The 22,186-nt window shown below is 51.6% G+C and overlaps 1 protein-coding gene across 2 annotated transcripts in view; it reads right to left on the bottom strand.

Moving 5' to 3' along the window:
* GDPD5 (glycerophosphodiester phosphodiesterase domain containing 5) overlaps positions 1-9,044 on the bottom strand; it is a 159,418-nt gene extending 150,374 nt beyond the window's left edge. The window contains exon 1 of one of the 2 annotated variants that reach the window (XM_082751871.1): positions 8,835-9,044. The gene's annotated coding sequence lies outside the window, so the exon portion shown is untranslated. Of the gene's footprint in view, positions 1-4,762; positions 5,225-8,834 lie in introns of those variants that run through there. The other variant, XM_082751873.1, reaches the window with a different exon arrangement.
* Between the last annotated feature and the right edge of the window lie 13,142 nt (positions 9,045-22,186).

The raw sequence follows: 22,186 nt of genomic DNA, 5'->3' as shown, positions 1-22,186 counted from the left end.
GAGATAGAGAGCAGCACGTAATGCCCATGGAGGGAAGCTGCAGAAATGCAAGCGGACACGTTATTTTTTTTGACAGTTTTCCCCAAGTTCGTGACCTCGGTGGCTCGCTGCTGCTCACCCCATGTACCCCCAAGCTCCGCAGCAAAGTCATCAACATCCAGACCACAAGGAGAAGAGCAGGACAGCCTCTGGCCCTTAAGTCAGCAGCCCAGATCCATCTCTCCAGGGAACCCTCAGCTGAGTTGCAAACTTCAGGAAAATAAGGAAAAAAAAAAAGACAATATTTTCCTTATGCCTGGAGGGAAGAAGCCAAGAGAACTTAAGCAATGGTCTCGTGGCTCTAATACACCACTCACCACTACCAGATTATTGCCCCAGAAGCTTGGATTTAAGGACTGTCATGATATAAGGGTTTTTAGCATCATAAGCTGACACTTTTAGAAATAAAGGACCCCCTGGTCTAAGCTCGTTCTGCTCTTCGAAGGAGATCTGTAACTCTTCACATCCCTACAAGGCTGGACTTCAGGTTACAGCTTCACAGTCAAGCTGCCAGGCTCCATTCCTGCTAACTAATCACATTCCCACTGCAATACAACGGCATTTAGCACATTGAGATAAAGCCATGAGGGGTTTTCAGGCCAGCAGGAGCCTTTACCTTCAGGTCACCGGCTCAAACCCAGCCTTGTTATTATCCAGCCAACCTCTGTCCACTCCTCCCAGCACAGCACAGCCCGTTCTCCAGCCCAGGCATTTACCACCGCACACCAGGTGACAGAGGGGCAGGTCACCAGCATCATTAAAGCTTCCCAGCAACTTTTTTCAGCCATGCAGCTTGAGATCAGCATGCACCAAAGCTTTTCCAGCCTGCTAGATGCGTTGCAGCAGGCAAGTTTTTGCAACAGCCCCCCAGAAGCAGGGGCATATTTCCAATCAGCAACTTTTGGTGGAGATAGATTTGCATCACGATCCAGGACAAGAGCAAACCAAACAGGTTTGGAGGGCTGGAAACCCAAAACCTGTAGGAATCAACCTTGCATTCAAGATCGAACCCAGAAGTGGAGCAATCAGCTTTGTTTTCAAGAGCTTCCTCCCCACGTTCTTCTTCCAGAGGAAAGAAATGGGTACGCTCAGGCTTTATCTGGATACCTAGGTGGGTGCATTTCTCCAAGAGCTCTGGCAGATCCTAGCTGGAGGCCACGTAATTTCATCTTCCCTGGGGATCAAAGAGGCACAGAAAGGCTCCTGCTTCCCCCAGATGCCAGCAGGGTGCTCTGCCCCGACCCCACGAGAACCTGTGTGGGGTCAATCCTCATCGAGCCAGAGCAGACAGTAGCGTTAGCTCCTGCTATTTTTCCTTGCCTATGAAACTGGTTGTTTCACTGCTTCCTTGTGCTCTTCACTGCCCAAAAATACCAGTCTTGGCCAACCCCTAACAAGCACTAAGCATGTCCCCAAATGCCACAGGTGCCAGCAGACGTGGTGGCATCTGCAGCACAGCCTCCCACCCTGGTGGCACCGCTCACCTTCTCCCCAGCACCCTCTGATTTAAAAAGGGAGAACAATTTTCCAGGCTAAAAGTTGTTGATGGAGCTTGGGTTGCCAGATACATCCACCTGGTTACAGACTGCTCACAGCTTCCAGCTTGCTTCACTTAAGGACTTTCCACTTAAAAGCAGAAGGAAAAAAGGTTGGTAGATGCTAAAGCCTAGCAGCCATACACAAGGAGCTCTGGAAGGGTTATTTTAAAGGGCTGACAAGGTAGGTGTTACAATCCCAGAATCATTAAGGCTGGAAAAGCCCTCCAAGATCACCTGGCCCAACCACCCCTTACCACCAGTGTCACCACCAAGCCCTGTCCCCAAGCACCACGTCCAACCTCTCCTTGAACACCCCCAGGGACGGGGACTCCCCCACCTCCCTGGGCAACCCGTCCCAAGGCCTGACCACTCTTTCTGAGAAGAAGTATCTCCTAATTTGTTGTGTTGACCCCACTGATAACATCAAGGAAGCCCAGCAGGTTCCTGCCTCCAGCAACGCTCCTGTGACAGCAGGAGAGATGCTCACCTCCCCAGGGAGGGCTTTCAGGAAGGATTTGGCACAAAAGCCAAAGACCCTCTTGCAAAGACTCCCTTCCAGCTCCAGTTTTGAGCTCATTAAATCAATTGCAATCACACAAACTCAGAAATAGAAGTTAAAATGCCTATAATGATGGCAGCTTTTGCAGCTTCACCCAACCAGTCACCCCATACAAGGCCAGGACCAGAGCTGAAACCCCAGCACGTTGCAGGGCTGATAGGTGCAGCCACAAGGACGGACGCTTCCTTGGGTGCTGGCCTTCAACTCCACCCTCCTGCCTGTGTTTTCAGGGACAGCAGCTCCCTTGCTATCACCACACGAGCAGATTTATTCCTCTTTGCAAAACAAAACTGCGTACGGAGGCCCCGCACAGTTTGTTTCAGCAACACACGTCTATGCAGCGGCGTGACCTTGCAAGGCACAAAGACTTCCCTGACAGCTTAAGAGACACCAGAACACGCTTTACTCCCACCACATTAACATTTTAACATACACAGCTGGCTTGCCCACGAGCACACCGCATTCCTTTAACGTACAGCTCTCAGAGCAAGAGCCCCGGGATGCAAACAAGAAACATCCTCGCGCAGAGGGGGCGGATTAGGAAACACTCGTGATAAAGGGAAGCGTCTCCAGCCAAGCTGTAAACCTTGCACTTTAAATCAGGCTTTTAATGAAGATGGCAAGCGCTCTGCATCAGTGATTCATTCAGAGCTAAGGATGAGTTTTAGCTGCTTTGTTTTAACGCTGATGCTGTCTCCAGGCTTGGGGCGGGAGGAAAAGCAGTAGAAAGGAAGCAGAACTGCAAAAAGCTCGCAGGCTGTCAGACACCAGCAGCTTTCCAAGTTAACGCCAAAGCCCAAGCAGGGGGTAACTCACCCCAAAACATGGAGCCACCCTCCCCTGTGCATTTACAGAGCACATCTTGAGCATTTCAGGAGTCCACAGGATTGTGAACATGGGGAAAGTGTTAAATACATATTTTTAAATACATATTTTTGGTAAGCTTTTCGATACCTCAGTAGAAGCTGGAAAGCAAGGCTTTCAAGTTCAGCGTGGCAAGCACAGAGCAATCCTTTGCGATAAACACAATTTGCATGTTAACAGGAACAGGGCTAAAAATAGCAGTTTTGAGAAGCCGGAGGTCTCACCTCACCTCTCTGCTCGATGAATTGCAGGGCTCCGGACAACCCCAAACCCACACACGGGTTACGAGGAGCGCTCAGCCCTTGTTACAGCACACAGCTCCAAGCCATGGACGGAGAAATCCCAACCCAAAAAAACTCCAGAGGAGGTTTGAGCAGCTGTTTAAAGTCTCATTGAGGAGATGCATAGATAACGAGCAGGCAGAGTGACACCGTAATTCCCAACCTACCTGCAAATGCAATCACTGCTCCATCAGGTGACTGCCTACAAAGCATCACCGACTTGACAGCCTCAAGAAACTTTTCTACCCTGGGCTTCTGCCTCCAAGAAAGCAGTCGGGTAAGAGAGAAACAGGTTTTGTACACTCCTTGCCTCCCCCACAGAGCCTTCCTTGTCTCCAAAGAGCCAGAGGTCAAAGGGTTGGATGAGTCCTTCCGACACCAACAGCTGAGACACGCAGGAAATATTTTAATCCCAAGGAAAGCATTAGTTACCCCTTGTTAAAAAAAAAAGAAAAACAAACAAAATCCGCCCAAGTATCACAGCAAGACTTCACCGTGGTAAATCCCTGTAAACAAGCCTAAGCCCTTGGTATCCATCCCAAAGCCAGGGCGTTTGGGCAGAGTTTGGGCACTGATGACACACACGGGGCACCTCAAAAGGGCCAAGCCTGCCCCTTAACACCACGCTTCCACCCTCACTGCAGGACAGCAAGCCCAGACACAGCCCCAAATCCCCTCTGAGCTCTTTCAGTGAGTGCTCCAGGATCACATCAGCTTCCCAGCAGCCTCGCTCAGCCCTCGGTGCATCACCCTGATGGCCCACAGCCTTTGGGCACCGCGTCCCAACCAGTAACCACATTTCTCTCGCTGACTCCCACTCCAAAAAATTTAATCTTGTATTTTTCTAATGTAATCCTGACTTGACCAGTAACTTGATTTGAGACTGAGGCAATACAATTTATGATGAGGTGACTGTCAACACAAGAGGTTCATCAATACAAGGCAAGTGGCTCAAGATCCACTCTATTAGAGCAGCTCAAACACTCAGACACCAAAGCATACAATCAGTCCATTACGCCTTTTTTAATGCCACATCCAAAATACCTGTTAAAGGAAACACTGGTTCTCACCTTGTGCTATTTCAATCAGAAGCAAGATGCTTTCCCTGAGCAACCTGTGCGTGTGTGAGCCCAAAGCTCAGCACAGCTAAAACCAGCACCCAGACAGAACATTTCTGCACTCTGCATCTGACCTCAGGCTGGGGGAGGAAAGTTTCACTTCATCTTGCCATGGGGGAAGGGAAACCCATGGAGTGGCTATTTTATAATTATAAAAGATTGTACAAGTTACAATGGCTAACAGAAACTGCAGGGATTTAAAAGAGAGAAACGAGGATTTAAACATTTGAAAAGGCAAACTTGCTTTAAAGGCAAAGCTGGAAGATAAAAGCTGTGTGAACACAGTACCACATGGTAAAACTGAAAGCGAAAGAGGCTCTTTTAAGCATTCCTGGAAAAAAAAAAAAAAAAAAACAAACTTACAGTCCATCGCATCCAACTCCTCCAGGATGCAGCAGCTCAGACCCTGAGCACCGCATGAGGCTTTACTGAGAGCCCGGCTCCGAGCAGCACGGAGGACACAGTGGTTGGAGAGCAGGAGGATTTGATTTTGTCATGGCTCAGGAATTACATCAAAACCAGCACAAGCTATTTCCCAGGAAGAGATTCGCCACCAGCAGGACTGCACACAGACAGGGGAAGGAGCTAGCGCCCAGATTTGTGCATCATCTGGGGCGAGGCACGGCTTGCCTCTCTCCTACCCCCATCCCACCCTTCATCCGTGGGAAGAAGAAAAGAAAAATTTCTTTTAAAAAGAGCCCATTTCAGCAATACCTGGCGCAAGAGCCACAAAAACCAGCGCCAAAAACACATTCGCAAGAGGAACGTTTCTCATCAAGCTGATCCTGCCCAAAGGCCAGACAGGCAAAAAGAGACAGAGCTCAATCAAGACGGGTAATGGATTCAGTATGTGCAAACACGCCGTGTGGCGTGATAGACCCAAGCACAGGAAGATTTCCCACTGCCACCCAAGAAGGTCCTTGTTTGAACACCCTTCGGGGGAACACGCCGTACCTTGAACCCCTCTCTTGGCAGAGGCATTACACAAATATTTAATTACGTACAAAAATAAGGCTTTCGGGGGGTTATTGAGCAAGAGAGGCTATTTAAGCAAGCGTTCAGGCAGTTGTCCTGCCAGTATCTGTGGGTATTTTTGGAGGAAGTGGGGAGAACTCGGCGGTTAGCTACAGAGGAAAAAGCAGCAAAGCCAAGCGCCAGCCTGCAGCTTTTTCTTTTTCTTTTTTCTTTTTTATTTTTTTTTTTTTTGAAAGCAGAGCCATGCATTAAAGTCGCTGCACCTAATCACTGTTTATAGACAGGCTGGCAAGCAAAAGCAACAGCTATAAACAATCCTTTAAATCCCTTTTCCCCACATCATGCACGGAATATGCCTGCAAAGGTCTGGTAAACACCGTCAGCGCCCTGCCACGCACAGAGCATAGCTGGAAGGGAAATAATTTGTAGGGGAATGGGGCACTGGGATCCCACAAGGGGACTGGGAATGGCACCCTAGGGACCCTCCCGGCGCCCTGGGTGGGTGAAAAGGGGGCACCTCCGTGCAGGGCTAGGGGACAGCAGCAGCTCGCTGGTGTCACACTGCCCTCTTCTGAGCAGCAGGCACTGCTCAGCTCCATGCCCAGCTCTGTGCGGTGTCCCCGGGGAGCTACAGCCCTGGGTGACACCCTGGGACCTCAATCCTAAGTGACAAAAGCACAAGGAGAAGCCAAGAGGCACCACTCACCCTGGAAGTGCCCTGGTTGGCATCGCAGAGCCCAAACCAGCCCCAGCCTCCTTGCACAGCACCAGCAGTGCTTGTTGTGATGCCACCAGCAGAACCAGAACCTCCCCCAACCCCATTTGGTCTCCTTGAGGTTTAATTCCCACCTGGTGCAGCCTCTTTATGGCAGCAGCCAAGTGGTGGCCAGGTGGATCCCATTGCTTCATCTCCCTACCAGCAAAAAGGTGCAAAGCATCTCATTACAGCACTTTTGGGCAGGAGCACGGCCCCTTTGGGGATATTTTCTCATGGAAAAGCTGTTTCAAAGCAGCATCACCCCTCAGGGAAAGTGTGCTACTACACCCCGTGTTTGCAGGAGTCCTAAACACCCATCCACGTCCAACCCCAAAACTCTTCGCGTTGGCTAAACCCAAGCCACGACGCACAAGCCCGCAGCTGCACCGCAGCAACGCCATGAGTATTTCAAAGTGCAACCATCTCCTTTTATCTTCGCCCTCAAACAGACTTAAAAGCCAGCTAAAGGACAATATCCCCTGCAGGTGCGTCTTTTAAAAGGGCACCCAGGTCTGACTTCCACCACCTGCCAGCACCGAAACACCTCGAAGCAAACAAGAAGGGGGAAGGAGCCATTCCCTGCCAAGATCTTGACCTCAACTTAAAATATCATTTTATTGTAACGCACACTTAAAACAACCACAAAAGCACCCAAAATATACTGATTTTTGCATTGGGCAGAGTGAAACACTATAATAATCTTCATGCAGTTATCTACGATGAAATTTACCCAGCATTTTATGGATAAAGGTGCAAGAAACACCCCCCGGCCCCGCAGATGTCTCGGTATCTCGCTACAACCTTCCTGGCTCATAACAGCGATTTGTTGCCTTGCTAAAAACTCAACCTTTTATCATTAATTCCCAGTCAGCAGCTTCTGAATCTACAGCCTGACACCGACTAAATTGATCGGAGCCGAACTCATTTTCTTTGCTCGTTGTCGAGGCACAAGACAAACATCAGTCATGCTTCGCCTTCAAGTGGAGAATTCATTGCAGGGAGGAGCGTAACGTGCAGAACATGCTTATTTAATAGAAAAAAAAAAAAAAAAGTACAGCTTGACAGAGACACCCACTCCAAAATTAACTCTGCCTCGAAGCAGAGCTTATTTTTGCTGCCGAAGCCGTACCTGGTGCATCACGGAGCAGCTGGGTGCTGCCGAATATCGGCTTGGAGACGCATCAGGTCTCGGCGAGGGGAATACAGGTTAAAATAGCAACTTTTAAGGATGCACCATGTGGACAAAGGGTGTGCAGTGCATTGACGGACTGCTTCCCGCAGCAATCTGACAGCCCACGAACGTGGAGGTGCCGGGTGAATGGCAAGGCAAGGAGCCCGCTGACTCCAGCTTTGCCCCAGCCACACCTGCCAAGAGCAAGCTGGCGATTTAGGAGAGGGAGAGCAGGTAGATGGCATTCACCCTACATCAGTGCGGGATCCAAACCCAAAAAAAAAGCTCTTTAAGAAGCAGCCCTGGTGCTACTTTTGCTCAACAAGCAATGCTTTGAATTTCCCAGAGGAGAAGGCAGAATCCACCCGGCGTGGTGGGGTTCCCCGTGCCCCGCGTAACTTCCTAACACAAAAAGCCCTGGGGGGGCTCACCGAGCGAGCACTCCTTTTCCTTCACACGGGGACAAAGAGCCAGCAAAGAGAACCCTAATTATTATTATTTTTTTAATCTCACATGCAGCGTTGTTATGTTCATGTACCAGTTATCCCTTCCCAGCCCCAAAATCAACCTTAAGACCACACAATTACAACTAATAATAGTGGCTGTGCAAGCCCACCCCCAAAAGGCAAATCCTTGTGAATCCTTATGAGTTAGAAGAAACCTTTTAAAAAAAAAATGCTTTTTGTTGTTTTCTTTCTGGCTGAAGAATCCCCATTTCCATCTGGCCAGGGCGAAATTTAGCAGCTTCCACACCGGGAATTGCTACAACAGACCTTTTCCAGAGGCGAGCTCACATTTCCACTGCGACTCAACTCCTCAACGCCCAGTTTTCTAGGCAGCGAACGCACAGGACTAGCGAGAGAGCTTCCATAAAACAGGGACGGGATTTTTTTCCCTCTCCCCTTTTCCAGGCGAGCTGTCATTAAACCCATTGGGGATTTTGCTTTCTCAGGATTTTACGGCACCGGACAAGCCCGGAGTGAAGCCCCGGGGCTGCGGGACACGGCGGGTGGCGTTATTTTGTGAGCGGTGGATAAAAATGAAGAGTTACCTGTAAAACAAGTATGGCCTAAAGGAGACCGAGGGGGGGGTGGCTGGATCCACACCCTAGAAGCTGGGGGGGTCCTGGGGAGCCGAGGGGGCACCCGGGCACCCATCCCAGGTGGGTGCCCACCCACGTCCCCCACCGCGCGACAGCTCCCATCGGCTCCCAGCTTTGCTTGGGATGCTCCCAGCCAGGTGAGGTAAATATTTATTTACTTTTTTTTTTTTTTTTTTTTGGGGGGGGGGGGAGCGCAGAGGGTAAGGAAGCGCATTTTGGGCGAAAAAAATGCCTTTTGCCAACCCCGCAGCACCTTTTGGGTGTCAAAAGCTGTGTATTGGCCAAACCCCAACACCCCTTCAGGCTCAGCATCACCCCCCCGGGCACACCCTGCACCCCCGGGGCCGGTCCCAAGGCTTTGGGGAGGGGATACAAAAAGCCCCCCAGTCCTCCCCAACACCTCCCCAGTCCAACCAGTCCAACCCTTTACCTGCTGCCACTGGGAAATCCTCCGTGTCGCCAAGGTGGGGTGGGATGGGGGGGGACACGGCCCCTGCCAGCGATGTCCCCCCGCTGTCCCCTTGCAGCGCGGGGGCTGGGGACAGCGCAGGGTCGGCAGGAGGGAGGTGGCACCGTCTTGTCCCTGTCCCCGTCCCCGTCCCTGTCCCTGTCCCCGCAGCCCGGCGCGGCTCGGCTCGGCTCCGCCGCCCGCTCCCGGGAGCGGGGCGGGGGCTGGGGGCGGGCGAGCTCCGCCCCAGACAGCGGCAGGAGGAGGAAGAAGAAGAGGAGGAGGAGGAGGAGGAGGAAGGCTGCGCCCGAAAGCTGCCAGCCCCTTCTTAGTAGGGGTGCCCCTATGGGGATGCGGCCGGCTGCAAGCATCGGGGTACCCACAGGGTACCCCCCAAGGTGCCCCCAGGGTGCAGGTTTGGGGCTTCCCCTATGGCCCTGAGACCCCCGAGGGGTTGGGGAAGCTTTGGGATGCTTGATCCCAAAGGGATTTTGGCAGTGATGAACCCCAAAAAAAGCCTCACCACATAGCACTGAGTCCCCCCCCTTCTTCTCCTGGCCAAGCCAGCCTTCCTCCACCCCCATCTTCCTCTGAAGCTGGAGGTCTGGAAATCGTCCGCCCCGGGAGCGATGTGCACACACATGCACGCACGCAGGGTGCAGCGAAAATAAAATCTTTTCCTTGGAAACCTCAGCAAACAAGAGCAGAAATCCAGCCCTGCACGCCCCGGGTCGCAGTTAACTGGGCACCAGTAAATCCCCGTTTGGCAGCTGGGAGCGGAGTGGCCATAAGGGAAAACACTTCTAAGGGAAAGGAAGAAAAAAAATCTGTTTCTGGGATATTTATATCGAAGGCGATTGCATCCCAAAGCCTGCTCAGGGGGACGCTTTGCGCAACGGGGGTTCCCATCCCAGCTGATGGAAGCAGAAAGGGAGCAGAGGAAAAGGGTCAGGCATGGATTTAGGGGTTGCAGCCTGCTGACATCTCCTCCTCCTCTAATTGTGCCCTTTCCAACCCAACAATTATTTATTTTTTCCATCCTCTTCCATCTTGGTCTTCCCCTGCTCTCCCAAGCGTGCACCGCGGAGGGGTCCCCAGGACCTCACCTGCAAGCTCTGGGGGTCCCGGCACAGGAGGTGCACGTGGTAGCAGTTTGGGGAAAAGATGAGTGTTTTGATGAGTGTTTTGCTCTGCCTACACCACACTCGGGATTTGTTTCCTGCACGCTGTGACAGCAGGGATGAATCAGAGCAGCCAGGGCTTGCTCCGAGCTGCCGGGTGCTGAGACCTGCTGAACTTTGTCCCCAGCGTCAGGTTTTAATGCAAGGTGGAAAACACCTGAAAGCAGCAAGTCCCTTTTTTTTTTATTTATTTCCTGCAAATTGGCTGTTTTTCACCCTTTTGGCCCACGCTCTGAGCCAGTCCCAGGGCTGTGTATGGTGCAAAAGGAGGAGACGTGCTGCCAAAACAACACGCGAGGTGACAGACACCAGGCTCCTCTACTGGCACGGGCAAAGCCAACAGCTCACAAGCAGCTTTTCCCAAAAAAAAACAAGCTCAGAAACAACCCTAAAGGTTGCACCCTCCAGCAGGGAAACCTCATGTGGAGGAGAACACAGAAGGGAAAAAATCAGCCCCTAAAACCTGATCCAGAAAGACGATGGCTGGCCACAGCAGGATAGGAGCGGGCTGGCATTGCATCTGGGAGCGCCTTGCAAACGCCTTTCCCTTCCTCTCCTTCAGCTCTGCGGTTATCTTAAATCCTGACGAAAATGCATCCCATGTGGGCACTTTATTCGCCTGCTTGCTGGCTGCTTTGAGGAGCTCGGGGATGTTTTTTTCATGTTTTTTTTTTCCCCACGTGCAGGGCGACGGAGGACAGGCGCAGGTATTCAGAGGCACATAGCAGAGCCGTGACCGCAGCTCCTTGCGACTCTGCCAGGCTCTAAACAACCAGGATTACATTTTGCATGCTTGGGTGTCTGCCTAGGGATGGTCTCCTTGTAATTTCAGCAGAAATAGCTCGACCGTTTGCAAGATTCGGGGAAAACTATTTTCTTTTTTGGCGCTGCGGGGAAAATATTCGTATAACTCTTGAGGTTCCAGAAACTGCAGCTGCTCCCAGTGTCAGCCAGTAACTTGCTTTTTCCCGTCCCCGGGAACACTTGCTGAGTTAAATATCTCTGAAATGAACCACAGTTTGCACATTTTCAGGATTTTTTCTCCAACGTTTCCAGTTGAACCTGACGCGGACGCCGGGGAGCACGCTGGGCTGGGCAAGGCTCCCTTTTCCAAGCAGCTGTGAAGGGAGGAATGAAGAGCAGCAAGCCCGGCCTGCCCCCAGCAAGCACGTCCAATGTCCAAACCTTCATGGATTGACCAAGGGAAGGAAATTTCTTATTGATTTTCGACCTCTTCTAGGAAAAGAAATGCAGTTTTGGAGTGGGAAAGTGTTTTCTGGTTTGAATGTTCCCGATCCCGTTTAGAGCCTGGAGTGCTGGGAGTATTTTAAATATCTCCTTTCGGCATGGCTGGGACTCTGCTGTGCTCATTCCTCACCATGTAACCCCAGCAATGCTCATTTCAGGATTTTACCTATAAAACCTCATTAAAGCCCTCTTGCTCCCCCAGTGCTGCATTAAGACCCGGCGAGACCCCGATGCTCGGAGCCAGGGGCAAGTTTCAGTGGGCACATTTCTCACCTCATCCCATAAGAGTTTTGCTATGTGCTTATGGAAAAGGATCAATTTTTGTGCCCCGTCCCTTCCTAGTAAGTCAGAGTATTTTGGGGTGTTGTCTTTTTGTGTTTTCTGCAGTGCTCAGAGGTGGGAAGGTGATCACAGGAAGGTTTGGGGAACAAGACCAGGTGTATGGTGAGCAGCACCAAGAAAACACAGAAATCAGAGAGCATCGCCTTAAAATAAAGTGGCTGCCACTTACCTTTTGGGGGACAAGACCCCCAAAACAGCCACATGTATGTGCCATATGCAGTCTGCACCCTGCTGCTGTTGGATTCTTCCAGTCGGATTTGGGGACAGAGCAAGGAACAGCTCACAAATTTGTGATGGCACTGATGCCCTGTTGGGATGGAGACCTAATTGTCCTGTTGGGATGATGGTGACCCCAATGTCCCATTAGGATGGAGACGCCAATGTCCCCTTGGGATGGAGACTCTAAATATCCCATTTGGATTGGAGACCTCAAATGTCCCGTTGGGATGGAGACCCCAAATGTCCTGTTGGAATGGAGACTCCAAATATCCCATTGGGATGTAGACCATGATGTCCCCTTGGGATGGAGACCACGATGTCCCCTTGGGATGGAGACCCCAGGTGTCCCATTGGGATGGAGACCCCGATGTCCTGTTGGATTGGAGACCCCAAACGTCCCATTGGGATGGACACCATTGAGCAAGGGCTGGATGTTAGCGTTGCCATTTCCATTTTGCAGAAGAAAAAAAACGAGGCATGAAAGAAGCAAGGCCAAGCTCATCCCGAAGCCTCCTGCCAACGCCACACTGCACACGTCTGTCTGTCTGTCCGTCTGTCTGCCCGTCCGTGCGTGGCAGCAGAGCTGGTGGGAGGCAGACCCCACCACGGCGTGCCCCAGCATCCGACCAGCCCCGGGCGAGGGGAAGGAAGCGTGGCGAGGGACACGCTATTGTTCTGCTCCTGCCAATGCTCGGGGAACGCAGGACAAACAGGAGGGAGAGCTGCGTTTTCCTGTGTTTGTACTGCAAATATTTTCATTAAGGCACTTTTTCTTAATTCTTTCTCCCGGCCTTTTTGCCTCTAATAAGGGCAAGGAGAGTCCTGACTGCTGGCATCCCCTCGGGCCCCATTATTTCCCCATAATAACAGCCGCAGGGAGAACTCGTGGAGCTATTTTGCTGTTACAAACCCTGCATTTCCACCTCTCCTTCACCCTTTGCTCTCCTCACTCCACCCCCACGAGCCCGCACCAGGCACCCAGCCCTGCAACGGGGGCAGAGATGGGTCTGGGAGCCCTGAATTGCTCATGGGCTGAGAGCATGAGAATGTTTGATGTTACCCAGCAACTGGAGGCGAAGATATCGCGTGCCCGCTCAGCCAGGAAACACTTTGCCTGTTTGCACAATAGCTGTGTTTGCCTGCTCTGTGGCGGGTTAACCCCGAGCCCTTTCAGGAGGAGATAAGGTGAGGATGCTTAAATAAGAGGGAAGTCACTCTCATGGTTTATTCTTGCTTGTAAATCGGGTCCCAAACACCCTCTGTCTCCCCTAATTACTGCATGGAGAAGAACCCGTGGCCATGCAGATGGCCCAAGAGCCATGCAATAAATGGGATAACATTGGCCTGGCATCACCTGGAGGAGAGGATTGCAGCCAGAACAAAATGCTTTGTGGCACGTCATCGGCACAAAATTAGACCTGAGCACATCTTCGCATAGACCAGAGGCTGCGAGTCAGCAACAAAGCTTCAATGGGGATGATAAATGAGCATTTTTTTAGCTGTTAGGGAAAAACAACCATGAGAAGTGATGAACAGAGGCAGAAGTCACCCCCTTGGACATCTATATCTCACTTCAGATGCTCCTGCTCTGTATTTAAATACGGACTGGTTTTATAAATAAATGCAGAGTGTGACATCGGGTGCACAATCAGGTCAGTAACCAAGGCAGTTCCTCTCCTTTCCTCTCTGAAAGGTGCAGTCGAGCCCCAAAGCAGGTGAGCAGAGTATTCCCGAGCAAAGGTTAACCAGCCCTTTATCACAGATATTTTATCGCAGCCCCATCTGGCCTCCCTGCCACCATCCTCCAAATCGATGCCTAGGGAGCAAAGTGTGAACTCTCCCAGCAAGCGGCTCTAAGCGCACTATTGAGGAGGTTTTGGGCCTTTTTGGAGTCATTCACCAGCATCTTGCTCGCTGTCTGGTGGTTCCCTGAGTGAAGACAGCTTCGGGGAGGAAAATCGGGGGCTAACAAAATAATTTCAAACCTGTAACTCCCTTTTTTTGAGATGTGCATTTAGCTGTAGGTGGGAATAGCTGTCCACCCACTGCCAGACTGCGTGGAGGTTCCTTGTGAGAACCTCAGGGCAAGTCGGTGAAGCTGTCCCTAAACTAATTACTCAAAATGACCGTGTTTAACAGCATTCTCCAGATCCTAGATGTGGTCCAGTTAATAAAAAAATGTGGCTGAAACGGCGAGGAAAGAATTACTTTTTTCACCTTGTGAAGCACTTTTCCCCTGCCTACGTGGGAAGCAGCTTTACCAAAGATGCCCCAGATGTCATCTGGTCCAAAAAGGATGAGGATGAGGACGAGGATGAGGACGAGGATGAGGACGAGGATGAGGATGAGGATGAGGACGAGGACGAGGACGAGGATGAGGATGAGGATGAGGACAACAACGACAACAAGAATGAGGACAGGGACAAGGATGAGGATGAGGGTGAGGACAAGGATGAGGACGAGGACAAGGACGAGGATGAGGATGAGGATGAGGACAACAACGACAACAAGAATGAGGACAGGGACGAGGATGAGGATGAGGGTGAGGACAAGGATGAGGACGAGGACAAGGACGAGGATGAGGATGAGGATGAGGACAACAACGACAACAAGAATGAGGACAGGGACGAGGATGAGGACGAGGACAAGGACAAGGACGAGGACGAGGACAAGGACAAGGATGAGGACGAGGATGAGGACGAGGATGAGGATGAAATTGAGGATGAGGATGAGAATGAAGGCCAAACCTCACTTGCATTAAAATCCAGGCAGGTTTTGCTGCAGGAGCTCCCATCCCAGCCATCCCCATGGGGGGCAGCGGGTTACAGCTGGCTTCAGATACCTGGTTACACCTGGTTTCAGATAAGATTTCCCTTATCAGAAGCATTAATCGGAGGCTTTCGGTGATGCCTTTGTTCTGTGCCCGCTCAGCAATGAGCACAGGGAGGCCGGGGCTCACAGCTCACACCCCTGGTGCCAGCACAGAAATCCCTTTATCGACAAAAGCCCTCACCGACACGTCTCCCTCCAGGAGGACTTTCACCTGCTCCAGCCCGTGCAAGGCTTTAACCTCATTAATTTGGCTCCGGAGGCGACGTTTATATAAAAGCAGAGATAGACACACAATCAAACCCTTCATGGATTACGGTTAATATTAAACAACCCCTCGGGGCGATATCCCTCCGCTTCTCCAGACCGAGGGGAACCTGCAGCATTCTTCTCATAGCTCCTTTGCAGGTCGCTGAAATAAAACCTGGGCGGCACAGAGCCGACCTGTGTCCCCAAACAAAGCAGCTCTTATCCAGCCAGGCAGAAGGGGAACGTGGCTTTGCCGATCGTCTCCGTCCCAGGTTTTCCTCGGGTGGAGACGCCGGGCTCCGAGGGCTGCCTTGGGTGACCCTATAACAGGGGCTTTATACGATGAAAGGCCCCTCACAGATGGCGGCAGCGGGGCGTGTTGGCACAAACAATGCCGAAATTGAACCCGGGCGGTTCAAAACCTCATTGTCCGGGATGCACTACGTGAACCCTTTTCCCCCCTTTTCTCATAAAGAAGCGGTGTTATTTTCTCCCTGCTGCAACATAAGGTCGTTTCTCTATAATGCTGCTCCGGCCTTTCATACAAATTTAATCAGTAAATTGCTTTTTTTTGATGGATGAAATAGGAACAAGGGGGGTGTTTCCTACGATTTCACTTGTCCGAGCTTCGGTGTGCTACGTGCAACACGCTGCTAAAACCACGTGGGGGTTTTGGGGCGTATTTGGCCCATCAGGACCTTAATGGCAGTGGAAAGTGGAGTCCTCCTTGCAGAAGTGCCTGGCCACTGGCTCACGGGGAGGATTTTAAGCAGAATTGGGCTTTTGGCTTCCACCTCTTCCTGGCCACCAGCAGGAAAAAAGATCCCAGGGGACTGGAGGCACTGGTTGGGCCAGGATTCATTGCAAGGTCTCCTTTGTCCCTGGGTTCCAGGGCAGGACAGAGCCCAAGGGAGCTTCGGCAATTATCCTACAAATTCCAAAGGATGCAGGACGGGCAGGACAGGCAGGGCTGCCTGTGGTCAGGGCAGGGTTGGGCACAGCAGCGTTGGAGCATCCCACGGTCCTGGTGTGGGAGCCGCTGCCCGCTGGATGGATTTTGCCAGCCCCAAAGCTGGGAGGCTTTTTGCCTTTGTCCCCTGGACTGCAAAATCCGTCCTCCTCCTCCCCAGCCAGCTCATGATGGGAGGAGAGAAGAGAAAACTGCTTTGATCCCAGTAGATATTAAAATAATTCAGGGGAACTGTGATCCATGCAGCACGTTGTCCTCCGGGGACAAGCAGGAGGGCATTGGAGGCAAGACCTGCCATCACTTGGGCAAATGAGCCCAAACCATCTCCCAGGCCTCACCCAAAAGACACCTTGGCCATGTAAAAATCCTCCCTTTGAGCCAGGAGTTAAAATCCCCAAAAGCGCTCATTTTGACCCATTTCACGCCTAATTAGCCCCGTGCCTCGTTCTTAGCAGAGGGTGGATCCCAACTCAGGTCCTGCTGCTGGCCCCAGCAGCACGGAGAACCTGCTGGTCTCGTCTGGCCTCCAAGCTCCTGCTCCACCTGCCGAGACCAGTCCTGGGAGGAAGGCTCCCATCCTCCTCACCCGCTGGGAGCACGGAGAAATGCGCTCAGCCTCCGCTGCCGTCCTCCTGGGGCCAGACCTGCCCCTCTTTGTCTGGTTTCATCTCGAGCTTCCCCTCCTCTTCCCGGTCCGGGAGGCTTTTTTCCTGTTTTCCCATGCTGTAACCTCACTTTTTATTTAAGTAGAAATGGTCACGTTTTAGGAACAGGCACCACAGGGGGTTACCAGCAACCCTACACCACGGGGGCACTGCTGCAAACGCCCCCACGTCCACGAACACAGCTCCTCTCCCCTGGGCACATTTCCCCTCCTGGATCACGGAGAGGCCACGAAACATTTATTTTGAACATTTTGTAGTGTTTGGGGTGGAAAGGTTACAAAGAAAACTCTTCCCCTATTTACGCTAGAGACACCAACAGCCACCGACCCGCTGTGCGGGGCAGCGCTCTCGTAATAAAGAGAGCAAATATTATGTTGTGCAGGGCTAACGAGCTCCTGCTTTGTGATGCTGGGCCCATCCAGGGAGAGAAACCTCCTTAAATACTTGGGATTCCTCCGACAGGGATGAGAGGAATAATATTTGGGAGAGGAACACACCCCGCATAACTGCATCTGTGCGCGGGGTGGAAAGGAGCCGGCATCTCCCGGCCACAGATGGTTCCCATCAAGAGGAATTTTTTCCTCTTGTTAATCCCAAAACAAGCCCAAGATATATTTTTATTTCGGAGTTAAGCAAAGAAAAAAAAAAAAAAAAAAAGAAACTCCAGCATGACCCCTTGTTTTTCTGGCCTCGCTCCCTGCTTGGCCTCTGCTCTGAGCGAGCACAGAAAATTCATTTCGTGTTAGGGGCAGGCCCTGACAGGGACCCCAAGCCCAAAAACTCCTGGGTGGTTCCTCCAGCTCCTCTTGACCTGGAAATTTATCCTATTAAGGCTGGAAGAGGGGGGTGAAAATCCAGAGCCAGCGCTGCCTCACTCCATTTCTGGTCTTAGCCAGAAGAGGGAACCTGTAAGAAAAAATTGAACGTCGCCGACAGCAGAAAAGTCAAACCTAAATCTCTTTTTGGGGTTTGTGCCCCTGCTGTATGTCCATGCCCTGCCTGTAGCCTGTTTTTTCAGGAGGAAGATGGGGGAAGAGACAGCAAGGAGGTTAAATCTGATATAGGATGAGGGGAGGAAGACCTTGTGGAGGAAGATCTGGCAGTGCCGTGGTGCAGACAAGCTCCAACCCCAGCTGCAGAGGGGAAGGTCCCCCCATCCTCCTGAACCTTATGCCATCCTCGGGGCTCATTCTTCCCCCATTTCATATCTGAAAGGGAAGAGAGAAGAACTCAAGGGCTTCATAAAAATATCTAGGTAAGAAAAAAAAATCCAGGTATCCATAAAAATATCCAGGACTTCATGAGGGTGGTGAGGAGCAGCCCTACAACCAGCAAGTGCCCGCAAGGAGGGGACCTGGGGATGTGTGTTCAGCACTGCCTGGGGCACTCGGAGCTGTTCCCTGAGGGACTGATCATTTTGGGGTGTCTGTAGGGTTTGGGGTGCCACAGCTGGGGTTTTGGGGGGGAATCAGGGCCAGGCACCAACCTCCCTTCATGGGGTGAAGCAACCCTAGGAGGTGGCGATGTGCCCTTGATTACCCAAGGGGGTCATTAAGAGAAATAGGTCATTAACAGGACCCCGCAAGGGGGTCATTAATAGGAATTCATCTTCGGTTGGCCCTTCAACCCAGGATATTTACACCACCACTCCTGATGAAGGTGGACGGCCTCCTCTTTCTCACCGCCCTTCCTCGCCCCGCGGTGACTCAGCACGCCCAAAGGCTGACTCAGCACAACCTCCCAACAGCATTGGGCTCCCCGATTTTTCCTGAGAAAGGAAAATTCTCCTTCTGCCCTCTCCTGGGCCACGGGGACACATCAGGGGGCAACGAGGACATGAAGGAGGAGTGGAGGAGCTGCGATGGGATGGGGCAGCACAAGGGTTTTTCTGGATGGGGATGTATGGAGATAAGGTGATCTGGTCTAGGAGATAAGGTGATGTGGTCTGGGAGATAAGGTGACCAGGTCTGGACCCGCCCTCCTGTAGGTGCCCTTCAGGACGAGCAGAATTGCCAGGGGAATGTTTTCAGAGAAGATTTTGCAGAGTTGAGGAAGGGGATGGGTAAAGCCAGGGCTGGTGCCTTGTTTCAGGGTGTTTGAAGGGTGGTGGTACAGATCTTGTGGGGTTAGGGAGCTCGGCTGCATGAATTACGGGTCTCAGCACAGACAGCAGGAGACAATTTGTGCAGGCAAGGATAAAAATAAGCATTTTCTGCAGCAAACCATGTGGATTCTCTGGTGTCTCATAAGGGTTGTGCTCACGTCCAAGCCCAACAGGACGTTTATCTCCTCTCTCTCCCTGCTCCATGCCACAAAGCCTGGAGACTTCTACTGCCCAAAGGTCGTGTCTGAAATTGGCCACAGGCTCCAGAAGTGGTTGGATGGGAGAAAGATGCCAAAATTAAGCCCACCTCAGCTTGTTTTCCCTGCGCAGGAGAGGCAGCAAGGCTGCGCGATGCAGCACCGATGCCCGTCGCTGGCCACGGAAGATTACAGGCTCATCCCGAACAGAAGGATTGTAGGAGTCAATCCCACTTAAGCCTTTCTATTTAAAGGAATAAACTACCCAGGAAAAGCAGCCTAAGATTAGAAACTTGCAGGATTTCCTCAGATTCCAGCCATTGGCCAGAGATTCAGCCCGGGGGATGGTTTATTTTTCTCCCGGTGCACGAAGCCTGCACCCCAGTGGAGCTAAGCATGGATTACGTTCTGCAGCTCCATCGCAGAGCCAAAGCCCACGCCGAAAGCTGGTTTAATGCTGCTCCCTCTCTGCCTAAGCCCTCCCTGGCATTGCCTGGGTGACAAATAATTCTTCAGGCAGGAGCGTGTTGGCTTTGCTGGAGAGGCAGGAGCAGGGGATGCTTCCTGCAAAGTGCATGCAAGGGTTTAGTGCACGAAAGGAGACTTGTGTAGGAGCACCTTTCATAAAATTTGGTGTTAAATGGGGTGGGAAGCAGAAAAAAATGCTGCAGTGTGGTTAATTCCCAAGGCCAGCACAAACACAGGGAGGTGGGTGGCAGGTTTTGCTTGATCTCGAGGCACAATGTCACGAAAATGATTGGAGAAAGAGATGTTAGGGGGAAAAAAAAGACATGGGGAAGAAGGAATGGGTCACTGCAGGGGTTTGGTGTGGATCCAGACATTACTTTGCTGTGATGCTGGTCCCACAAAGCATTGACCACCAAGGATGCTCCCAGACCTGCCAGCACAGGCAGCTGTGGAGCAGGACACATCAAGGAGGATTTAGTTAAAAAATCCTATACTTTGTGCCCTACTGGCTGGAAATTGAGCATTTTTGGGGGATCCAGGATGAATTCCTGCCTCTGCTGCTCCTCCTCAACCTGGGAGAAACTCAAACCTAAAAGGATCTCCCCTTATTTCAGAGCAAAAAAGAAACAAAGCCACCTCATGGAAATTTACTGAAACCTCATAAGCACCATGCAGGCTCACAGCCGTGCATGCAAAGTTAAGTTCAACCAAGTTGCATGTTCTGGAGAAACCTATTTTGGCCAAAAAAAAGTCACCGAGCCAACAACAAACCCAGCCATGTTAGCAGCTCACCCTCAAAGAAAATATGCCGAGCCCGAAACTTGGCTGGATTTGATGATCTTGAAGCTCTCTTCCAACTTAGATGAGTCTGTGGGAGATCTTGGAGAGCTGAAGGTGGGAGGAAAGGGATCCAGAGGTTGATCATGCCTGGGACGTGCCTGGCTTCATGCTCGAGGGATGCCTTCACCAGGAGCCACCTCCACACGAAGCTGCCCGTGGCTGCTGCGAGCCTGAGCTCTGTCGAAATCATTGCCCTGTGTTGAAACTGCCCAAAACTCAGGGCCTTCCACGATTTCATTAGATGTTTTCCCTGAGCTTCCTTGAGGGCTCAGCAGGAATTTGGGCACCTGGGCGCAGTCCCCGGTTGCACCAGGGCATTCAGCCTCACCCAGAGCCTGCTGAGCTCCTCCTTAGTGGAGGCCCAGAAGATCCTTGATGTTTTGACCAGCACCTTGTGACTCTCAGAGCCCTCCTCCTGCCTCACCATCACCCAAACCACACCAAATCCCATCAAAGCTGCTTCAATCACTTTTTTCTCCCCCCTGTGTTTATTGCCCCGGACCCCCTACGGACTTACAGACAGCGATGTGTCATCCTCTGCTTCCCCAGACTAAACAAACCCTGCTCACCCGGAATCCCAAAGCCTTCCAAAAACCACCGAGCCTTGCCCCAGGCAGGCCCAGCTCCATCTTTATCAGCCACGTGCTTTAAAACCTCCAGCAATGGGGACTGCAAGCCCTCTCCAGCCTCCTCTCCCCACATCCCTGTGATTTTCCCCCCGTGTCTGACCACAGCAGTGACATCTGTGACATTTCCTCCTCTCTACCATGGCCAGGGAGTTTACTCCTTCCTTATTTGTACTATTTTTTTTCTAGGAATTTGAAGTTTGTCTCATGTCTCCGCTTCTGGCAAAACAAACAAAGAGAAAAAAAAAAATTAATTCTCTGTCTTTCCCCCAGGACTTGCATTTTCCTGACTGCACCAGGCTGTGTACAGCCCAGCAGCAGGGCTGTTTGCAGGACACGTCCCAGGACATCCTGACCCTTTTTGCCTCGTATTTATCATGGGATAATCCAACGTCCCCTCCACAAACCTGCCCCATCTTGAAGAACCCAGCACTGCTCAGCAGCACCCGTTCCAGGCTTGGATTTCTCTTGATCCAAACTGCAGGAGCTGTACCAGGCAGCTCGAGTTCGATGCAATCAGTATTTCCCCATCTCCTTTGTAGCAGTTTTGGAGTTTAAGGCTGCTGTGGGCCAACTCAGCATGGATTCAGCCCAAACCAAACCCTCCTCCCATGGCTCTGAGCTCGAGCAGCTATAAGGTGAACACAGGAGAGTGCCAGCTCGGTGCTCCCTGGGCTTGTTTTTAATGCAAGTTGGGCATTTGTTGGCTGGAAGAGCTCTAGGTTCAGCACCCTGTGTGTAAACCAGCATCTGATCCAATTAGGAATGGAAATTCAGATGTGGATCCAGTGCCAAAATCAAATCCCTGCCTTGCTCACACGGGCTGACCCGTCACAGAGATGGAAATGTAGGCACTGCAGCTTGATTTCTGTCCACATTTGGGGGCTTGAACCCACCTCTGGTTTAAAAACACCCATAGCTAAGGGAATATCCCCAGCAGCATCAGTCTGGGCTAAGAAACAGGGTGTCTTGCACCAAGGGAAGCAACAGAGCAAGGCAGAAAGCAGCGTTTCTATTACAATGATACTAAGGCACACTTGGAATCGAGTTTGATTTCAGAGCAGAAAAAAAAAAAAAGTAAATAAATCAGGCAGCCTGCACTGCTCAGACCCCTTAGGCTGCCACAAAAGGGGAGTTTTCACTAAACTTTTTTAGAAAAACTCCCTTTGTGATGCTAGAGGTGCTTGCAGAGCCAAAAGCAGAGCGAGGGACGAGCTGCCTGAATGGTGGCAGCTCCTCTAGGACAGCAGGAGGAGGCGCAGCAGGCTTTAACAATCTTCCATCCCCTCTCCATTGGGACAGAAAAAGTGGGAATTCAGTGCAGAAGAGGGCAGCTGGGTTCGGGAAGGGGCTGCAGGGATGGCAGAGGTGTGCCCCCAGCTTTTCCTTCACCCTT

This window comes from Aythya marila (genome assembly GCF_965140915.1).
Source record: "Aythya marila genome assembly, chromosome: 1".
NCBI classification, from domain to species: Eukaryota; Metazoa; Chordata; class Aves; order Anseriformes; family Anatidae; genus Aythya; species Aythya marila.
This window is presented reverse-complemented; position numbering and strand designations above follow the sequence as displayed.